The sequence below is a fragment of the Papaver somniferum genome, chromosome 9, assembly GCF_003573695.1.
Source record: "Papaver somniferum cultivar HN1 chromosome 9, ASM357369v1, whole genome shotgun sequence".
Classification (NCBI taxonomy): Eukaryota; Viridiplantae; Streptophyta; class Magnoliopsida; order Ranunculales; family Papaveraceae; genus Papaver; species Papaver somniferum.
The window spans coordinates 58,439,021-58,459,628 of NC_039366.1; the positions used below are offsets into that span (position 1 = coordinate 58,439,021).

A 20,608-nucleotide genomic window follows, 5' to 3' on the forward strand; every position below is an offset into this window, starting at 1 on the left:
TAGCCTGTCCTGATACCATAATGAAGTTGATGGGCCTAACTAACCTTGAAAATCGGCTTGCAAGGTTAATATTTCTTAAGGATTGTAAACTACTAGATCTTCGATAACCCATATGATGTGGGACTAATCTCAACACGTCCCCTCATATGTAGCCTTGTTGGGCCTAACACGTGGATATTAAATCAGGTGATGCGGAGTAAAGTTGTGATTAAACGACTCGTCATGAATTGCATGCTCTCATACCACATTAAAGTCCATGGACCTAACTTACCTCAAAAACCTGCTTGCAAGGCTAAAATTACCCAAGGTTTATAAATCGAAAGATGTCTAGTTTTCCATTCAACGTGAGACCATTCTCAATTACAATAATGAATAATTAAAATAACATAAGAGCATCTCGATCATTAACGAAAATATATAAATTAGTGACATTTAGTTTTACGCTATTGTCCCTAGAAAAAACTTTCATAGGTAATTACAGTCATCATCTTCTTAGACTTAATATATCGAAAACAAAAGGCTTGTGACACGTTTTATATACACCCACGAAACAATGGTTCCATGTCATATAGGCATCAACTTTTTTTTTAATAAGAAAGCAGAAATTCTATTAAAAATATTCAGTGAATAGTTACATTAAGTTCTACTCTAACAAGAGATTTTAACCAAAATGGATAATCAGATAACCATGACTGATCAATCCTATCAATTCTAGCCTTTTGAGCAATACTATTAGCCACTTCATTCGACTCTCTATGCACCAAAGTGCACTTTCAATCTCTGAAACTAACTAAAAGACTTCGACAGTCCTGAATGACATTATTATTCGTCCATCTAATACTTCTTACATCACCATGATAGCTTTTACTACACTATGGAAATCACCCTCCAAGTGCAGTTTTTCCACAACTGAATCTCTTGCCCACTTAATTGCTGCTAGTGCTGCTAAGGCTTCAGCTTGCTCTTCATCTTGAGCTATTCCAGAGTAGGATTGTGCTCCTCTAAATTGCGCTGCATCAGAAAACATCATCAGTCATATACCCATATAGTTATTGGCTTTCAAATAAGATGCATCAAAATTAATCTTATAGAAGCCATTATCTGGCATTTTCCAAGGAATTACATTCCTAGTTTGAGTCACAGCAGTTCTTACAACACTGCATTTTATATTGTTTTCATTCAATTCAGCAATGTGTTTATTAACTTGGGCCACAAATTGAGTTACTTGAATTGTTCAATTGTGAAACACTACAGAACATCTTAGCTTCCATATATTCCATATGACAAAACTGACATATTGAACATATCTATCATTCTCCTCCTTGGATACAGTACTAGCATGGAACCAACTACCTATCCAACTCTCCAAACTAACATCAGAGATACTTCCTGCAATGTTAGCATCAAGGGAAAACCAAAGTCGTTTAGTAACATCACAACTAATAAAGAGATGAGTAGCAGTTTCCACTTCCTCCCTACAAAATGGACATTCACTACTAATATCTGCAACAAATCTAGATAGTTTACTTCTCACAAAAACACAATTATTTAGGCATTTACACAGATGATGTTTTATCTTTTGTGGAAGATTAAGCTTCCACAAAGCTTTCCATGGGAAGGTGGCATTACCAGTTCCATGTATTTCTTGCATAATGCAATTATAGGCAGATTTAACACTAAATTTACCATTATGAGTTGGGGCCCATCTGAGAATGTCCTTCCCAGTTGAAGGAATTATGATTTTACTAATTTCATTAACAGTATTACTGTCAAAAAGACAGTTCAAAGTATCTACATTCCACTTTTTTCTTTCATGCACAATCAGTTGATTGACTGTAGTCATAGCATTAGAAGCAAAGTTACCATTAAGATGAGCATCAATAGTGGGCACCCATTTATCCTTCCATATTTCAATGGAAGTACCATCCCAATTTCCCAACAATAGTATTTTTTAATCAACTCCAGTCCTCTACAAATTCCTTTCCACATCCAAGAAATGTTTTCTGCACAGACAACATGTAAGGGGCTAAAATCAGGGAAGTATGTGTTTAAGGATTTGGACCCACAAAGCATCAGGGTCAGTTAGCATTCTCCAATCTAACTTAGCAAGTAAGGCAATTTTTAAGTGTTTTATTTTCCTAATGTTCAGACCACCTAAAGTAATGGGTTTAACTCCATTATCCCAGTTACAAAGATTACCCCCTCTAGAGGACCTTTTCTTATTCCAGAAAAACCTTCTTTGCACAACATCGAACTTATCTGTCATCTTCTTAAGCATTGGAAATACAGCTAAATGATGGGAATCTAGAGTTTCTAGAGTGACTTGATAAGCACAATTCTACCAGGTTGATTTAGATATTTTCTTTGCCAGTTATCTAACCTTTTATCACAAGATTCTCCTAAATGCTTAAAAGATTCCATTTTATTTCTTTGAAGAAGTAAAGGACTCCTAAATATTTATCAGCTAGACCAAGATTTTTTATTTTCAAAATGGCTAAGATTTGGGACTTAGTTCTAGGTTCAATCTTGGGACTAAAAGCAATTCCAGATTTCTCAAAGTTGATGGCCTGACCTGAGAACTTACTAAACCTATCAAGCATGATATCTAAATTCTTAGCACCTTTAACACTAGCCTTAGTGAAAACCAAACAGTCATCAACAAAAAATCAAATGACTTACAGATGGACCAGTAGTAGTAACTTTGATTCCCTGAAAATCATTTTTCCTCTCTGCATCAATAAGCATTTTAGATAAAACATACATGCAAATTACGAACAAATAAGGGGACAAGGGGTCTCCCTATCTAAGACCCCTTGTAGTATGATAAACATCACCAGGACAGCCATTAAGCAAAATAGAAGTAGACACAATAGATATACATTGCTCAATAAGTTTACACTAATGTTCATGAAATCCAAGTTTTTTCAAGATATCAATTATAAATTTCCATTCAACCCTATCAAAAGCCTTGGAAATATCTAATTTCATAGCCATTAAATCAGATTTGGTTTTATTTTTTCTCATTGTGTCAACTAATTCATGAGCTATGAAAATATTGTCTGTTATTTGCCTAGAGGATAAGAAAGCTGCCTGGTACGGACTGATAAATTTATCCATCACAGTTTTAAGTCTACTAGATAAAAGCTTAGAGATAATCTTATAACTAACATTACTTAAGCTAATAGACCTAAAGTCAGCAGTAGTCTTTGGGGCATTACTTTTAGGGATAAGAGACACAAAATTGTGATTTATTTGCTTAAGATTATGACCAGAATGGAAAAAACTCTTTACCATAGCAATAGTGTCAGGGCCAACAGTGTCCCACATTTGTTGATAGAAACCAGGAGGGTATCCATCAGGACCAGGTCTAGTCCAAGGTTGCATTTGCCAAAAAAATATACTTAATTTCCTCATCAGTAGGAGGATGTATTAGAAAGTCATTATCCACATCAGAAATACAGGGAGTCAAAACATCAAGAAAACTACTATCACTGACAGGGTTTGTAGTTCTACTCATTTTACTAAAATGCTCTCTTAGCTCTGTTGCTATCATGCTTTTATCAGTTAACCAAATTCCTATATTGCTCTTCAAACACTCAATTTGAGTTCTTCTTTTCCTATAATTAACTTTGTCATGAAAATACTTAGTGTTTTTATCATCAAAAGACAACACATTTTTCTTAGCTCTCTGCATATAGTAATCTTGTCTAACAGCATACCAATGTTTCAAATCATTTTCTAGTTTTTTTTATGTAAAGCACTAGCAGTGTCATGCATATTAGTATTAATTTTATCAAGTTGAGACTGAATGTCATTTATATGTGTTTGAAAGTTTCCAAAAGAATTCATATTCCATTGCCTAAGAGCCACTTTAACATTAAAAAGACATCTAGTATGTTTATAGGCTTTAGACCCATTTTCACTAGTTATCCAATTATCCTTAATTATGTCTCTACATCTACTATCACTGAACCAACATCTATTAAACCTTAGAGGCCTTCTAGTGTTGTTTTCTTCCCTGGAGGTAACAACAAGAATGGGATAGTGGTTACTGGCTAGACTTAATAAGTGATAGACTATGACATTATGGAAGTAATCTATCCAAGCATGATTAACAAGAGTTCTATCAAGTCTCTCAAGAATAATAGAGGCATTACTCCTATGATTACTCCAAGTAAAAGGGTTACCTATGTAACTCAAATCAAAAAGGTCTAAATTATCTAGATGATGTTTAACTTCATCAAGTTGACTCTGAGGAATAGTATTGCCACCAAACTTTTCCTCTTGTCTCATGATGAAATTTAAATTACCAAGAACAATCCAAGGGCAGGAATATCTACTATCTAAGCTATCCAAGTAGTCCCATTGCATATCCCACCCTACATCATTTAAGGCACCATACATACAATTCAAAAGAGTGTGACCACTTCTAGAATCCATATTAACAAGAACTGATATAAAATTAAAATTCATATCAACAAGATCAATATGAATTTCATCTTTCCACAACAAAAACAGACCACCAGAAGCCCCCACATGATTAAAATAGGGATAGTTCATACAATTATAAGTATAAGCATATCTCTCCATTTTCTAATTCATAGTCTTAGCCTCACACAGAAAAATGATATCAGGATCATTTGCCCTAATTAGCTCTCTTAGATGTTGTATAGTATGTTTATTGCCAAAACCCTGGACATTCCAGGATAGAATTTTCATTTTTCTCAGCTCTAGGTCACTAACACACCTAAATCTATCAACAAAATTCAGATGAACACGAATATTTCAAGCAACCCAGTGACATTCGCAACCACGATGATAAGTAAAACCGTTTATTGGACTAATAACTAGATTAAAAAGATTGATGAAAAGATTGCAAACCTGATTTGCAGCTCTCAATCGTATTTCAGCAGTGTTCTGGTGGTAGGTTCCTTCACTTCTTCCTCCATATTCAACATCTGTCATATTCAAGTCCTCTCCATTATAAGTAACAACATAATTTTCCACATGATGAACTCGATCACCCTGAGAAGAACTGCTTCCCTCTTGATTATTGTTATCCAACAAAACATAGTTATCTTCAATCGAGTTGTCTCTAGTTCTTTTATTCTTTCTCGGGTCGGATCCTTCTTCATTTTCATAACCCGATCCGTTGGATGCTCCATTAAACCCATCAGATTCACCCGATTCCTTTTGCTTTTGAAACATTTCTTCAACCATATGAGCATGTTTTGCCTGCAAGTCTTGAAACTCCTTCTCTATTAGACCATAAATTTAGATACCCCAGGCTGTATCTTCACAGGTTTCATCATTATAATCCAAAACATAGCAGTGAAGACAGATCTTCTTGGGTTGTTTTTAAAAGTAATACTTTACCCAGACTTTTTGTTTGGCAACATTAAAAATCCACACACCCCTCTTAAGTGGCTTACTGAGATCAACCAACACCTTAATTGTAGCCACCCTTCCTCTGACAATGACTGTTTTCACCCCCTCTATTTCTACCTTCTGGCCAATATCAAGGATCAGCTTCTCAATGATTCATTGATCAATATGCTCCAGTGTTAGAGCATAGATCGGTCAACCTCGCATGCGTTGGTACCTCAAGCATGTTTGTCAATGTTAGTGATCAAAACTATGAGTCTTGATTTCTAGCCTTCATAGCTAAGTCTCGGACTAGGATAGAAAAGTGTAGTTGAGCTCAAGGACTTCATGGAGATTCATCATACAACAACGAAGATATATACAAGGAACCGTGGAACTTCATCAACAAAAAGGTATGTAGAGACTTGAACTTATCTATCACTCAAAATTCCATCTATTCTATCTCCTACTTCTTATGAGATAAAAGTCGTATACTATATAGACTAGATCATACACATTTGATATTTCGAGCGAGTATATCTCGCCTATCTATATCTCGAAATCATGTGTTGGTAAAGCGTTTCGCTTTGATCAAGTTTATCTTCACCAAGTGACGAAAGTCATGAAAAGTTTCAATCACTTTGAGAATTGCTCTGACGTGAATCGGTCTGTGAATAACGGGTACATAATGTCCTCTGAGAATGTCTCAATGATTGAAATGAGAGTTTAGATTTCATAACCATGTATTCCTTGAACCGAAGTTTTCGAACTTTGTTGATCAAGAGAAATCGGGAGGATTGTGGAATTGGATTGCCAAGTCCGCAGACTCAGTCCGCGAACCCAGTCCGCAGACTCAGTCCGCGAACTGTCGGAAGTTCTCGACCGAGAAATTTTGCTGGATTTTCCAAAACTCGTTTGTGTGCTTAGTCCGCGAACTCAGTCCGCGAACCGAGTCCGCGAACTGGCGGAATTCTCTATCCGAGAATTACTGCTGAGTTTGGAAAACTCAACCGGTTTACTTAAGTCCACAAACTTGCTTGTGAACTTAAGAGGTTATGATCTAAAGATGTGCTCTGAACATGAAACATTAAATTACTAAGGAATGCTTTATGAAAACCGTGGCTATAGTGTTCATGAGACGATTCAATCGAATCATCTTTGTTTCAATTGTTTCTTGTTTAGTTACATAAGATCTAATAGCAATTGAACAACTCTTTAACTAGTTCATTTGAGTCAATTGAAATAGTTATGGTGAAGAAGAACAAAGTTAATATGAAATGCTCATATGGTTAATGAAAAAGCGGGGGTCTAACAACACCACCCAATAATTCGATTAGCAATCTGTATGGACAAACTCCAATATACTTCTTATGAGAATCAACTAGACAGTCAGACTCAATCAATAAAAAGATATATCAAAGAGTTTATATCTCAATCTCTCGTTTTGATCTTTACTCAAGCAAATATAAATCTTCGAGTCTTTATCAAAGAGAGATAACTTGGATGGTACCAAAGACCAATGACCAATGATCAATCAATATCAATCAACAACCAAAGGTTGGATTTCCAATTGATGATCACGAACGCACAACCTGTATTATTTCAATTATATAAAATATAATGCGGAAAAGAAATAACACAGACACCAGAAATTTTGTTAACGAGGAAACCGCAAATGCAGAAAAACCCCGAGACCTAATTCAGATTGAATACACACTGTATTAAGCTGCTACAGACACTAGCTGTTAGAGCATAGCTCGGTAAACCTCGCATGCGTTGCTATCTCAAGCATGTTTGTCAATATTAGTGATCAAAACTATGAGTCTTGATTTCTATCCTACATAGTTAAGTCTCGGACTAGGATAAGAAAAGTGTTGTTGAGCTCAAGGAATTCATGGAGATTCATCATACAACGACGAAGATCTATGCAAGGAACCGTGGAACTTCATAAACAAAAAGGTATGTGGAGACTTGAACTTATTTATCACTCAAAAGTCTATCTATTTTATATCCTACTTCTTATGAGACAAAAGTCGTATGCTATATAGACTAGATCATACACACTTGACATTTCGAGATGAGCGTTCATTGCTTATCTTTTATCTCGAAATTGTGTGTTGGTAAAGCGTTTTGCTTTGATCAGGTTTATCTTTTCCTAGTGACGAAAGCCATGAAAGTTTCAATCAAATTGAGAATTGCTCTGACGTGAATCGGTCTGTGAATAACGGCTACATAGCGTCCTCTGAGAATGTCTCAATGATTGAAATAAGAGTTTAGATTACATAACCATGTATTCCTTGAACCGAAGTTTTCGAACTTTGTTGATCAAAATAAATCGGGAGGATTGTGGAATTGGCTTGCCAAGTCCGCGAACCCAGTCTGCAGACTCAGTGCGCGAACTGACGGAAGTTCTAGACCGATAATTTCTGCTGGATTTTTCAAAACTCGTTTGTGTGCTAAGTCCGCGAACTGGCGGAAGTTCTCTTGCCGAGAATTTCTGCTGAGTTTGGAAAACTCAACCGATTAACTTAAGTCTGCGAACTTGTTTTTGAACTTAAGAGGTTATGATCTAAAGATGTGCTTTGAACAAGAAACATTAAATTACTAAGGAATGTTTTATGCAAACCGTGTCTATAATGTTCATGAGCCGATTCAATCGAATCGAATCATCTTTGTTTCAATTGTGTCTTGTGTAGTTACATAAGATCTCATAACAATTGAACAACTCTTTAACTAGTTCATTTGAGTCAATTGAACTAGTTATGGTGAAGAAGAACAAGGTTAATATGAAATGCGCATATGGTTGACCTTTTGGGTTACTATGTTGAACCAACATGAACGTACACGTTTGGGCATGGTTTTCACGAACCCAGTAAACGTATACCCAAGTGTGTGTGACAAGCTAAGTTTTCGATCTAACGGTTGAGAAATATTAGCTTGAATCTAAATAAGGTTTTCATCTAACAGTGAATAAGGATTGCTTTGTAACTAAGGAAAAACCCTGATTTGAAGACTATATAAAGGAGACATCTAGCATTAAGCAAACCTAATCCCCACACGTCTGTGTGCTACCAGTGCACTCGCTAGAGTCGGTCTCCATTAACCTTTGATTTTCTTCTCTACAATCAGGTTAACGCCTTAAAGACTTCATTGGGATTGTGAAGCCAGACCGATACTAATTTATCGTAGTTGTGTGATCTGATCTTGCATTTTCTATCGTACGAGTAAAATCGATTGATTGGCTTGAGATCGTGAGAGTTCTCCGATAGGAAAGATAAAGAAGTCACAAACATCTTCGTCTCACTGTTTGTGATTCCTCGACAATCCGCTTGTGTAGTCAGGAAGGATTATAGAGAGGTGATTGATTAATCTAGGTTGTTCTTCGGGAATATAAGACCGGATTATCAATTGGTTCCTGTTCACCTTGATTTTATATCTTAAGACGGAACAAAACCTAGGGTTTATCTGTGGGAGACATATTTATCCTTTGATAGACTTTCCAGTGTGAGACAGATCTGTTTATTATCAAGTCTGTGATTTTGGGTTGCAGCAACTCTTGGTTGTGGGTGAGATCAGCTAAGGGAATCAAGTGCGTAGTATCCTGCTGGGATCAGAGGCGTAGGAGTACAACTGTACCTTGTATCATTGGGAGATTGATAGGGGTTCAACTATAGTCCAGTCCGAAGTTAAATTGGAGTAGGCTAGTGTCTATAGCGGCTTAATACAGTGTGTATTCAATCTGGACTAGTCCCAGGGTTTTTTTGCATTTGCGGTTTCCTCGTTAACAAAATTTCTGGTGTTTGTGTTATTTATTTTCCACATTATATTTGTTATATAATTGAAATAATACAGGTTGTGCGTTCGTGATCATCAATTGGAAATACAACCTTTGGTTGTTGATTGATATTGATTGATCCTTGGACATTGGTACCGTCCAAGTTATCTCTCTTTGATAAAGACTCACAGATTTCTATTTGCTTGAGTAAAGATCAAATCGACAGATGGAGATATAAACTCTTTGATATATCTTTTTATTGATTGAGTCTGACTGTCTAGTTGATTCTCATAAAAATTATACTGGAGTTTGTTCATACAGATTTCTAAGCGAAATATTGGGTGGTGTTGTTAGACCCCCACTTTTTCAATTGGTATCAGAGCAGGCAAACACGTTAAAGACCTCATAAGGCTGTGTTTGTGGCAATCTGAGTCTGTGGACAGAATCTCATACACATACCAAAATGCCTCCTAAAGCTGTCAACTTTGTCAAGTCTCTCGGAAATACCTCTAGGGGTCACTCCTTAGATGATTCTTCCGAATCCCGAGGTAGGAAGACTGTTCCATCCTGTGTTGGTCATTTTTCCTCCAATGAGACTTTGGACATAATGGCAAAAGCTGAAATGGAGCTCACCAAAATTTCAAAAAATTCTACAGAGTTTGTTGATCTCAAGGATCATGTACAACTCATGGATGAATTTGAAAAGTCTATTGATCGTGAACAAGTACTCTACAACATTGTAGGGTCACTCTCTAAGGATTGAGAAAATTCTTCAAGAAAACAATATACAACGTGAAAAGATTTGTGATCTTGAAAAGCTGGTCAAAGAAGGTTCAATTAGAGAAAGTTGTTTGATCAAGACGCATTCATCCGATCTAGACAGACTTCGTGTTGAGAAGGAGAAACTTGAAGCATCGCTTGTCTTAGCCCATGGACAGTGCAAATCCTTGGAAAAGGAAAACTTTGTTTTAAATAAAAATTATTCTGCGCAAACTAATTCTCATGAGTTACCGTAAGAATGAAATTTTCTCCAAGAGAAGATTGTGTCAAGAAAAGTTTTCATAACTTACAATCTTCTCCAGTGGCTATGAAGTTTAAACAAGAATATGTACCTACTGTGGAAAAGGAAATCACTATGCTATCCATTGTTTAGCTAGAAAGAAATGTGTTTCTGAACTTCACAAGTTGCTTCTTTCTACTATCAATGGAGTAAATAGTCGAACGACTACTACAGTGAAGGTCCCTTTCACAGGAAACCAGGCATCTTATAAAAATGATCTCTCTCCTAGAAATCATCACAGAATATTTGTAAATTCTTGTGCTTATAAGATTTAATCTGATAAATCTAAGTCTAGTGTGTGGAGACGAATTTCGAAAAATCCCCTAGAACCTATTTCTAGAGGTCCTAGACTTTGTTATCAGAAAGGTTTCTCTCCTGTGATTCCCAGAAGGATTGCAAGTCACACCCTCTATCCTGGAAGCTGCGGTGAAAAGACAAGAAGTGCTGAGAAAAAATATCCTAGAGGAAATTACAGCTACTCTCTCAGAACCGATGGTGAGACTATGTCTCCCTCTGCTACCTAACAGCAAAATGGTCTATCCTTGTGTCTAACTTGAGAGATACAAGGATGAGGATTTGAGAGATGCTCAAGTATTGTGCTATATTGTCTCTAGATTGTATATCCCTTGTTGTAATGATCTTCTCTAGTCTGTTTTTCTTTTTGTCACTTTGATCTTTTGATGGTGGATGTTTTGGATGTTGTACAATATCTCTCTTTAGTGCCATTTGTTTTGTCAGCCCACGAACGCCTGTATCTCCTCAAGGAAATTTAGGGTTTCTAGCCAGGGTATTCACGAACACATATAAATCTTATCTTATATGTGGTTCATATTTCTTCAGAAAGGAGCTCTATGGAAACAGTTCCCAAAGAAAAAGTTAACCCTATAATTGAGGATGATCTCAAAGGATGTGATTCTGGTCAAGAGTTTATATGGAAGAAGATGATTGAAAGAAAAGAGTATAACACTTGGATTGGTGAATCTGTCAAGGATCTGATTCGTGTTCAGAATGAAGTTAAGAACGAACTGGCTAACCTTCAATTGTAGATAAACCAGCTTATTGATGGAGAAGCGAAAATCCTTGGTACTCAGAATATCTTGATCAGAAATCAGAAGAAAGTTATCCTTGACTGTGCAAAGGCTAGGCTCGTCATTATGCTCGCACTATTGATCGAAAAGTCAATGTTCTAACTTTTGAACATGGTGTCTCTACGGTCAACAGAGTCAAGGATATCAGTGACTCCTACTTTTATGGACCATTTCAGAGGTACGAAATCATCAAGGAAAACTAAGTTTTTGTTGCCTAGTATGTCTTCTTTTTGGATTAGTTGGAAGAATAACTAGTGCTTTGAATAACGATGATTGTGACAACACATAGTTGTTTTTGTTTTCATCTTCAAATGTTATTTTTTTAGGTTTATTGGTATTAAATTCTAAAAATATTTGGAGGATGATGTTATTGCAGTATTTTAATGGTTTGATATATTGCAATATTTTTATGGGATATGTATTGTTTGCATCCGTGAACTTGAAGGTCCCATATTACGTTCAAAAGTAAAGTCGTTCATGAATTAGTATTCGTATTGATGAAAGGACGAATGAACTTTTGACAAATACAAAAGTTATGCCTATGCAGTCATGTATTTGATGGAAAATAAGATAAAATCTTTTGTTTGACAAGGATAAAGTCTATTATATCGTTATGATGGAAAATAGAATAGATCCTTGTATGTTATCCACGGTATTGATCTTCATTGATCTATTTTATTATGTTTTACCGTGAAGGCTCCATTGTGTGTCTTATGTTGAGCACGATACAACTAAGTTGATTCTTCTTATTGACTTGTTGGTTGTTCCATAAGATGTTATATGTTGAGCATTAGGAACTAAATTAATCAACTAGTTTGGTTATTTAGTTTGTACTCCATAAGTTTACTTTCTTATGTTGAGTACATGTACGGTTAAGGTTGTCATTTTCTATGATGAACTTAGTCGGGGTTCCATAAGTTCTCTTATGTTGAGCCCAAAAAATAATTAAATTGATTACTTACGTGATTAATTTGGTTATTTGTATTCCAATTGGATTAATTATAGGTTCTCTTGTAATTAGTCTAGTTGAGTCTTCATATATTCCACAATTTCTTGTGTTGAGTATATGAACGGCTATACTAATCATGTTCTATTGGTTAATGTATTCGTATATTTAGTAAGGTTTTCCTTATGTTGAGTGTCTGAACGATTAAGTTAGTCGTCTCCGTATGATTACCTTAGTCGTAGCTCTATAAGTTTACTTATGTTGAGCACCTTCAATGAAATTGACCACTTTTGTGGTTTGATTTAGTTGCGTATTCCAATAAAATTAATCATGAGTTTACTTGTGGTTAATTTGGTTGAGTTTTGGATATAGAAAATCATTCTCATGGTTTTTGGTATCTAATAAAAAATCCTTATTTTCTTTCGAAATTAAGGTCGCTCTTGTTGTTCTTGCGGGAATGACATCAAATGGGGGGAGAGTTCTTTTGAACTTGTGCTTAATGGTAATATCTTGCGGGGAGTGCGGTTGTGGAATTTTATAGGAGTTATCTTGCATATTAAAACTCCTTGATGAATGCATTTAGCTCCGGCTTTATGATTGCATCTAAATTAAGTTAGTATGTATTTTCTTTTTCTTTTAGTCTATGAAATGTCTCTTGTGGAAATTTCATTATGATCCCGTTCTTTTACCTTTTAGTCTATAAAAGATAAGCAATGAATGCTCAGCTCGAAATGTCAAGTGTGTATGATCTAGTCTATATAGTATATGACTTTTGTCTCAAAAGTAGTAGGAGATAGAATAGATAGACTTTTGAGTGATAGATAAGTTCAAGTCTCCACATACCTTTTTGTTGATGAAGTTCCACGGTTCCTTGTATAGATCTTCGTCATTGTATAATGAATCGCCATGAAGTCCTTGAGCTCAACTACACTTTTCTATCCTAGTCTGAGACTTAGCTATGTAGGTTATAAATCAAGACTCATAGTTTTGATCCCTAACATTGACAAACATGCTTGAGATAGCAACGCATGTGAGGATTTGAGAGATGCTCAAGTATTGTGCTATATTGTCTCTAGATTGTATATCCCTTGTTGTAATGATCTTCTCTAGTCTGTTTTTCTTTTTGTCACTTTGATCTTTTGATGGTGGATGTTTTGGATGTTGTACAATATCTCTCTTTAGTGCCATTTGTTTTGTCAGCCCACGAACGCCTGTATCTCCTCAAGGAAATTTAGGGTTTCTAGCCAGGGTATTCATGAACACATATAAATCTTATCTTATATGTGGTTCATATTTCTTCAGAAAGGAGCTCTATGGAAACTGTTCCCAAAGAAAAAGTTAACGCTATAATTGAGGATGATCTCCAAGGATGTGATTCTGGTCAAGAGTTTATATGGAAGAAGATGATTGAAAGAAAAGAGTATAACACTTGGATTGGTGAATCTGTCAAGGATCTGATTCGTGTTCAGAATGAAGTTAAGAACGAACTGGCTAACCTTCAATTGATAAACCAGCTTATTGATGGAGAAGCGAAAATCCTTGGTACTCAGAATATCTTGATCAGAAATCAGAAGAAAGTTATCCTTGACTGTGCAAAGGCTAAGCTCGTCATTATGCTCGCACTATTGATCGAAAAGTCAATGTTCTAACTTTTGAACATGGTGTCTCTACGGTCAACAGAGTCAAGGATATCAGTGACTCCTACTTTTATGGACCATTTCAGAGGTATGAAATCATCAAGGAAAACTAAGTTTTTGTTGCCTAGTATGTCTTCTTTTTGGATTAGTTGGAAGAATAACTAGTGCTTTGAATAGCGATGATTGTGACAACACATAGCTGTTTTTGTTTTCATCTTCAAATGTTATTTTTTTAGGTTTATTGGTATTAAATTCTAAAAATATTTGGAGGATGATGTTATTGCAGTATTTTAATGGTTTGATATATTGCAATATTTTTATGGGATATGTATTGTTTGCATCCGTGAACTTGAAGGTCCCATATTACGGTCAAAAGTAAAGTCGTTCATGAATTAGTATTCGTATTGATGAAAGGACGAATGAACTTTTGACAAATACAAAAGTTATGCCTATGCAGTCATGTATTTGATGGAAAATAGGATAAAATCTTTTGTTTGACAAGGATAAAGTCTATTATATCGTTATGATGGAAAATAGAATAGATCCTTGTATGTTATCCACGGTATTGATCTTCATTGATCTATTTTATTATGTTTTACCGTGAAGGCTCCATTGTGTGTCTTATGTTGAGCACGATACAACTAAGTTGATTCTTCTTATTGACTTGTTGGTTGTTCCATAAGATGCTATATGTTGAGCATTAGGAACTAAATTAATCAACTAGTTTGGTTATTTAGTTTGTACTCCATAAGTTTACTTTCTTATGTTGAGTACATGTACGGTTAAGGTTGTCATTTTCTATGATGAACTTAGTCGGGGTTCCATAAGTTCTCTTATGTTGATCCCAAAAAATAATTAAATTGATTACTTACGTGATTAATTTGGTTATTTGTATTCCAATTGGATTAATTATAGGTTCTCTTGTAATTAGTCTAGTTGAGTCTTCATATATTCCACAATTTCTTGTGTTGAGTATATGAACGGCTATACTAATCATGTTTTATTGGTTAATGTAGTCGTATATTTCGTAAGGTTTTCCTTATGTTGAGTGTCTGAACGATTAAGTTAGTCGTCTCCGTATGATTACCTTAGTCGTAGCTCTGTAAGTTTACTTATGTTGAGCACCTTCAATGAAATTGACCACTTTTGTGGTTTGATTTAGTTGCGTATTCCAATTAAATTAATCATGAGTTTACTTGTGGTTAATTTGGTTGAGTTTTGGATATAGAAAATCATTCTCATGGTTTTTGGTATCTAATAAAAAATCCTTATTTTCTTTCGAAATTAAGGTCGCTCTTGTTGTTCTTGCGGGAATGACATCAAATGGGGGGAGAGTTCTTTTGAACTTGTGCTTAATGGTAATATCTTGCGGGGAGTGCGGCTGTGGAATTTTATAGGAGTTATCTTGCATATTAAAACTCCTTGATGAATGCATTTAGCTTCGGCTTTATGATTGCATCTAAATTAAGTTAGTATGTATTTTCTTTTTCTTTTAGTCTATGAAATGTCTCTTGTGGAAATTTCATTGATCCCGTTCTTTTACCTTTTAGTCTATAAAAGATAAGCAATGAATGCTCAGCTCGAAATGTCAAGTGTGTATGATCTAGTCTATATAGTATATGACTTTTGTCTCAAAAGTAGTAGGAGATAGAATAGATAGACTTTTGAGTGATAGATAAGTTCAAGTCTCCACATACCTTTTTGTTGATGAAGTTCCACGGTTCCTTGTATAGATCTTCGTCATTGTATAATGAATCGCCATGAAGTCCTTGAGCTCAACTACACTTTTCTATCCTAGTCTGAGACTTAGCTATGTAGGTTATAAATCAAGACTCATAGTTTTGATCCCTAACATTGACAAACATGCTTGAGATAGCAACGCATGTGAGGATTTGAGAGATGCTCAAGTATTGTGCTATATTGTCTCTAGATTGTATATCCCTTGTTGTAATGATCTTCTCTAGTCTGTTTTTCTTTTGTCACTTTGATCTTTTGATGGTGGATGTTTTGGATGTTGTACAATATCTCTTTAGTGCCATTTGTTTTGTCAGCCCACGAACGCCTGTATCTCCTCAAGGAAATTTAGGGTTTCTAGCCAGGGTATTCATGAACACATATAAATCTTATCTTATATGTGGTTCATATTTCTTCAGAAAGGAGCTCTATGGAAACTGTTCCCAAGAAAAAGTTAACGCTATAATTGAGGATGATCTCCAAGGATGTGATTCTGGTCAAGAGTTTATATGGAAGAAGATGATTGAAAGAAAAGAGTATAACACTTGGATTGGTGAATCTGTCAAGGATCTGATTCGTGTTCAGAATGAAGTTAAGAACGAACTGGCTAACCTTCAATTGATAAACCAGCTTATTGATGGAGAAGCGAAAATCCTTGGTACTCAGAATATCTTGATCAGAAATCAGAAGAAAGTTATCCTTGACTGTGCAAAGGCTAAGCTCGTCATTATGCTCGCACTATTGATCGAAAAGTCAATGTTCTAACTTTTGAACATGGTGTCTCTACGGTCAACAGAGTCAAGGATATCAGTGACTCCTACTTTTATGGACCATTTCAGAGGTATGAAATCATCAAGGAAAACTAAGTTTTGTTGCCTAGTATGTCTTCTTTTTGGATTAGTTGGAAGAATAACTAGTGCTTTGAATAGCGATGATTGTGACAACACATAGCTGTTTTTGTTTTCATCTTCAAATGTTATTTTTTAGGTTTATTGGTATTAAATTCTAAAAATATTTGGAGGATGATGTTATTGCAGTATTTTAATGGTTTGATATATTGCAATATTTTTATGGGATATGTATTGTTTGCATCCGTGAACTTGAAGGTCCCATATTACGGTCAAAAGTAAAGTCGTTCATGAATTAGTATTCGTATTGATGAAAGGACGAATGAACTTTTGACAAATACAAAAGTTATGCCTATGCAGTCATGTATTTGATGGAAAATAGGATAAAATCTTTTGTTTGACAAGGATAAAGTCTATTATATCGTTATGATGGAAAATAGAATAGATCCTTGTATGTTATCCACGGTATTGATCTTCATTGATTTTATTATGTTTTACCGTGAAGGCTCCATTGTGTGTCTTATGTTGAGCACGATACAACTAAGTTGATTCTTCTTATTGACTTGTTGGTTGTTCCATAAGATGCTATATGTTGAGCATTAGGAACTAAATTAATCAACTAGTTTGGTTATTTAGTTTGTACTCCATAAGTTTACTTTCTTATGTTGAGTACATGTACGGTTAAGGTTGTCATTTTCTATGATGAACTTAGTCGGGGTTCCATAAGTTCTCTTATGTTGATCCCAAAAAATAATTAAATTGATTCTTACGTGATTAATTTGGTTATTTGTATTCCAATTGGATTAATTATAGGTTTCTTGTAATTAGTCTAGTTGAGTCTTCATATATTCCACAATTTCTTGTGTTGAGTATATGAACGGCTATACTAATCATGTTTTATTGGTTAATGTAGTCGTATATTTCGTAAGGTTTTCCTTATGTTGAGTGTCTGAACGATTAAGTTAGTCGTCTCCGTATGATTACCTTAGTCGTAGCTCTGTAAGTTTACTTATGTTGAGCACCTTCAATGAAATTGACCACTTTTGTGGTTTGATTTAGTTGCGTATTCCAATTAAATTAATCATGAGTTTACTTGTGGTTAATTTGGTTGAGTTTTGGATATAGAAAATCATTCTCATGGTTTTTGGTATCTAATAAAAAATCCTTATTTTCTTTCGAAATTAAGGTCGCTCTTGTTGTTCTTGCGGGAATGACATCAAATGGGGGGAGAGTTCTTTTGAACTTGTGCTTAATGGTAATATCTTGCGGGGAGTGCGGCTGTGGAATTTTATAGGAGTTATCTTGCATATTAAAACTCCTTGATGAATGCATTTAGCTCGGCTTTATGATTGCATCTAAATTAAGTTAGTATGTATTTTCTTTTTCTTTTAGTCTATGAAATGTCTCTTGTGGAAATTTCATTGATCCCGTTCTTTTACCTTTTAGTCTATAAAAGATAAGCAATGAATGCTCAGCTCGAAATGTCAAGTGTGTATGATCTAGTCTATATAGTATATGACTTTTGTCTCAAAAGTAGTAGGAGATAGAATAGATAGACTTTTGAGTGATAGATAAGTTCAAGTCTCCACATACCTTTTTGTTGATGAAGTTCCACGGTTCCTTGTATAGATCTTCGTCATTGTATGATGAATCGCCATGAAGTCCTTGAGCTCAACTACACTTTTCTATCCTAGTCTGAGACTTAGCTATGTAGGCTATAAATCAAGACTCATAGTTTTGATCCCTAACATTGACAAACATGCTTGAGATAGCAACGCATGTGAGGATTTGAGAGATGCTCAAGTATTGTGCTATATTGTCTCTAGATTGTATATCCCTTGTTGTATTGATCTTCTCTAGTCTGTTTTTCTTTTTGTCACTTTGATCTTTTGATGGTGGATGTTTTGGATGTTGTACAATATATCTCTTTAGTGCCATTTGTTTTGTCAGCCCACGAACGCCTGTATCTCCTCAAGGAAATTTAGGGTTTCTAGCCAGGGTATTCACGAACACATATAAATCTTATCTTATATGTGGTTCATATTTCTTCAGAAAGGAGCTCTATGGAAACAGTTCCCAAAGAAAAAGTTAACGCTATAATTGTGGATGATCTCAAAGGATGTGATTCTGGTCAAGAGTTTATATGGAAGAAGATGATTGAAAGAAAAGAGTATAACACTTGGATTGGTGAATCTGTCAAGGATCTGATTCGTGTTCAGAATGAAGTTAAGAACGAACTGGCTAACCTTCAATTGTAGATAAACCAGCTTATTGATGGAGAAGCGAAAATCCTTGGTACTCAGAATATCTTGATCAGAAATCAGAAGAAAGTTATCCTTGACTGTGCAAAGGCTAGGCTCGTCATTATGCTCGCACTATTGATCGAAAAGTCAATGTTCTAACTTTTGAACATGGTGTCTCTACGGTCAACAGAGTCAAGGATATCAGTGACTCCTACTTTTATGGACCATTTCAGAGGTATGAAATCATCAAGGAAAACTAAGTTTTTGTTGCCTAGTATGTCTTCTTTTTGGATTAGTTGGAAGAATAACTAGTGCTTTGAATAGCGATGATTGTGACAACACATAGCTGTTTTTGTTTTCATCTTCAAATGTTATTTTTTTAGGTTTATTGGTATTAAATTCTAAAAATATTTGGAGGATGATGTTATTGCAGTATTTTAATGGTTTGATATATTGCAATATTTTTATGGGATATGTATTGTTTGCATCCGTGAACTTGAAGGTCCCATATTACGGTCAAAAGTAAAGTCGTTCATGAATTAGTATTCGTATTGATGAAAGGACGAATGAACTTTTGACAAATACAAAAGTTATGCCTATGCAGTCATGTATTTGATGGAAAATAGGATAAAATCTTTTGTTTGACAAGGATAAAGTCTATTATATCGTTATGATGGAAAATAGAATAGATCCTTGTATGTTATCCACGGTATTGATCTTCATTGATCTATTTTATTATGTTTTACCGTGAAGGCTCCATTGTGTGTCTTATGTTGAGCACGATACAACTAAGTTGATTCTTCTTATTGACTTGTTGGTTGTTCCATAAGATGCTATATGTTGAGCATTAGGAACTAAATTAATCAACTAGTTTGGTTATTTAGTTTGTACTCCATAAGTTTACTTTCTTATGTTGAGTACATGTACGGTTAAGGTTGTCATTTTCTATGATGAACTTAGTCGGGGTTCCATAAGTTCTCTTATGTTGAGCCCAAAAAATAATTAAATTGATTACTTACGTGATTAATTTGGTTATTTGTATTCCAATTGGATTAATTATAGGTTCTCTTGTAATTAGTCTAGTTGAGTCTTCGTATATTCCACAATTTCTTGTGTTGAGTATATGAACGGCTATACTAATCATGTTCTTCTGGTTAATGTAGTCGTATATTTCGTAAGGTTTTCCTTATGTTGAGTATCTGAACGATTAAGTTAGTCGTCTCCGTATGATTACCTTAGTCGTAGCTCTGTAAGTTTACTTATGTTGAGCACCTTCAATGAAATTGACCACTTTTGTGGTTTGATTTAGTTGAGTATTCCAATTAAATTAATCATGAGTTTACTTGTGGTTAATTTGGTTGAGTTTTGGATATAGAAAATCATTCTCATGGTTTTTGGTATCTAATAAAAAATCCTTATTTTCTTTCGAAATTAAGGTCGCTCTTGTTGTTCTTGCGGGAATGACATCAAATGGGGGGAGAGTTCTTTTGAACTTGTGCTTAATGGTAATATCTTGCGGGGAGTGCGGCTGTGGAATTTTATAGGAGTTATCTTGCATATTAAAACTCCTTGATGAATGCATTTAGCTTCGGCTTTATGATTGCATCTAAATTAAGTTAGTATGTATTTTCTTTTTCTTTTAGTCTATGAAATGTCTCTTGTGGAAATTTCATTATGATCCCGTTCTTTTACCTTTTAGTCTATAAAAGATAAGCAATGAATGCTCAGCTCGAAATGTCAAGTGTGTATGATCTAGTCTATATAGTATATGACTTTTGTCTCAAAAGTAGTAGGAGATAGAATAGATAGACTTTTGAGTGATAGATAAGTTCAAGTCTCCACATACCTTTTTGTTGATGAAGTTCCACGGTTCCTTGTATAGATCTTGATCGTTGTATGATGAATCGCCATGA

The 20,608-nt window shown here is 35.0% G+C and overlaps 1 long non-coding RNA gene across 1 annotated transcript; it reads right to left on the minus strand.

Moving 5' to 3' along the window:
* Positions 1-538: 538 nt before the first annotated feature.
* Positions 539-5,056, minus strand: LOC113308958. Its single transcript, XR_003340207.1, has 4 exons — positions 4,882-5,056; positions 2,680-2,729; positions 1,864-2,003; positions 539-1,011 (listed from the first exon to the last, which is right to left on the minus strand). It is a non-coding gene; the product is annotated as an uncharacterized LOC113308958 (long non-coding RNA).
* Positions 5,057-20,608: the final 15,552 nt, after the last annotated feature.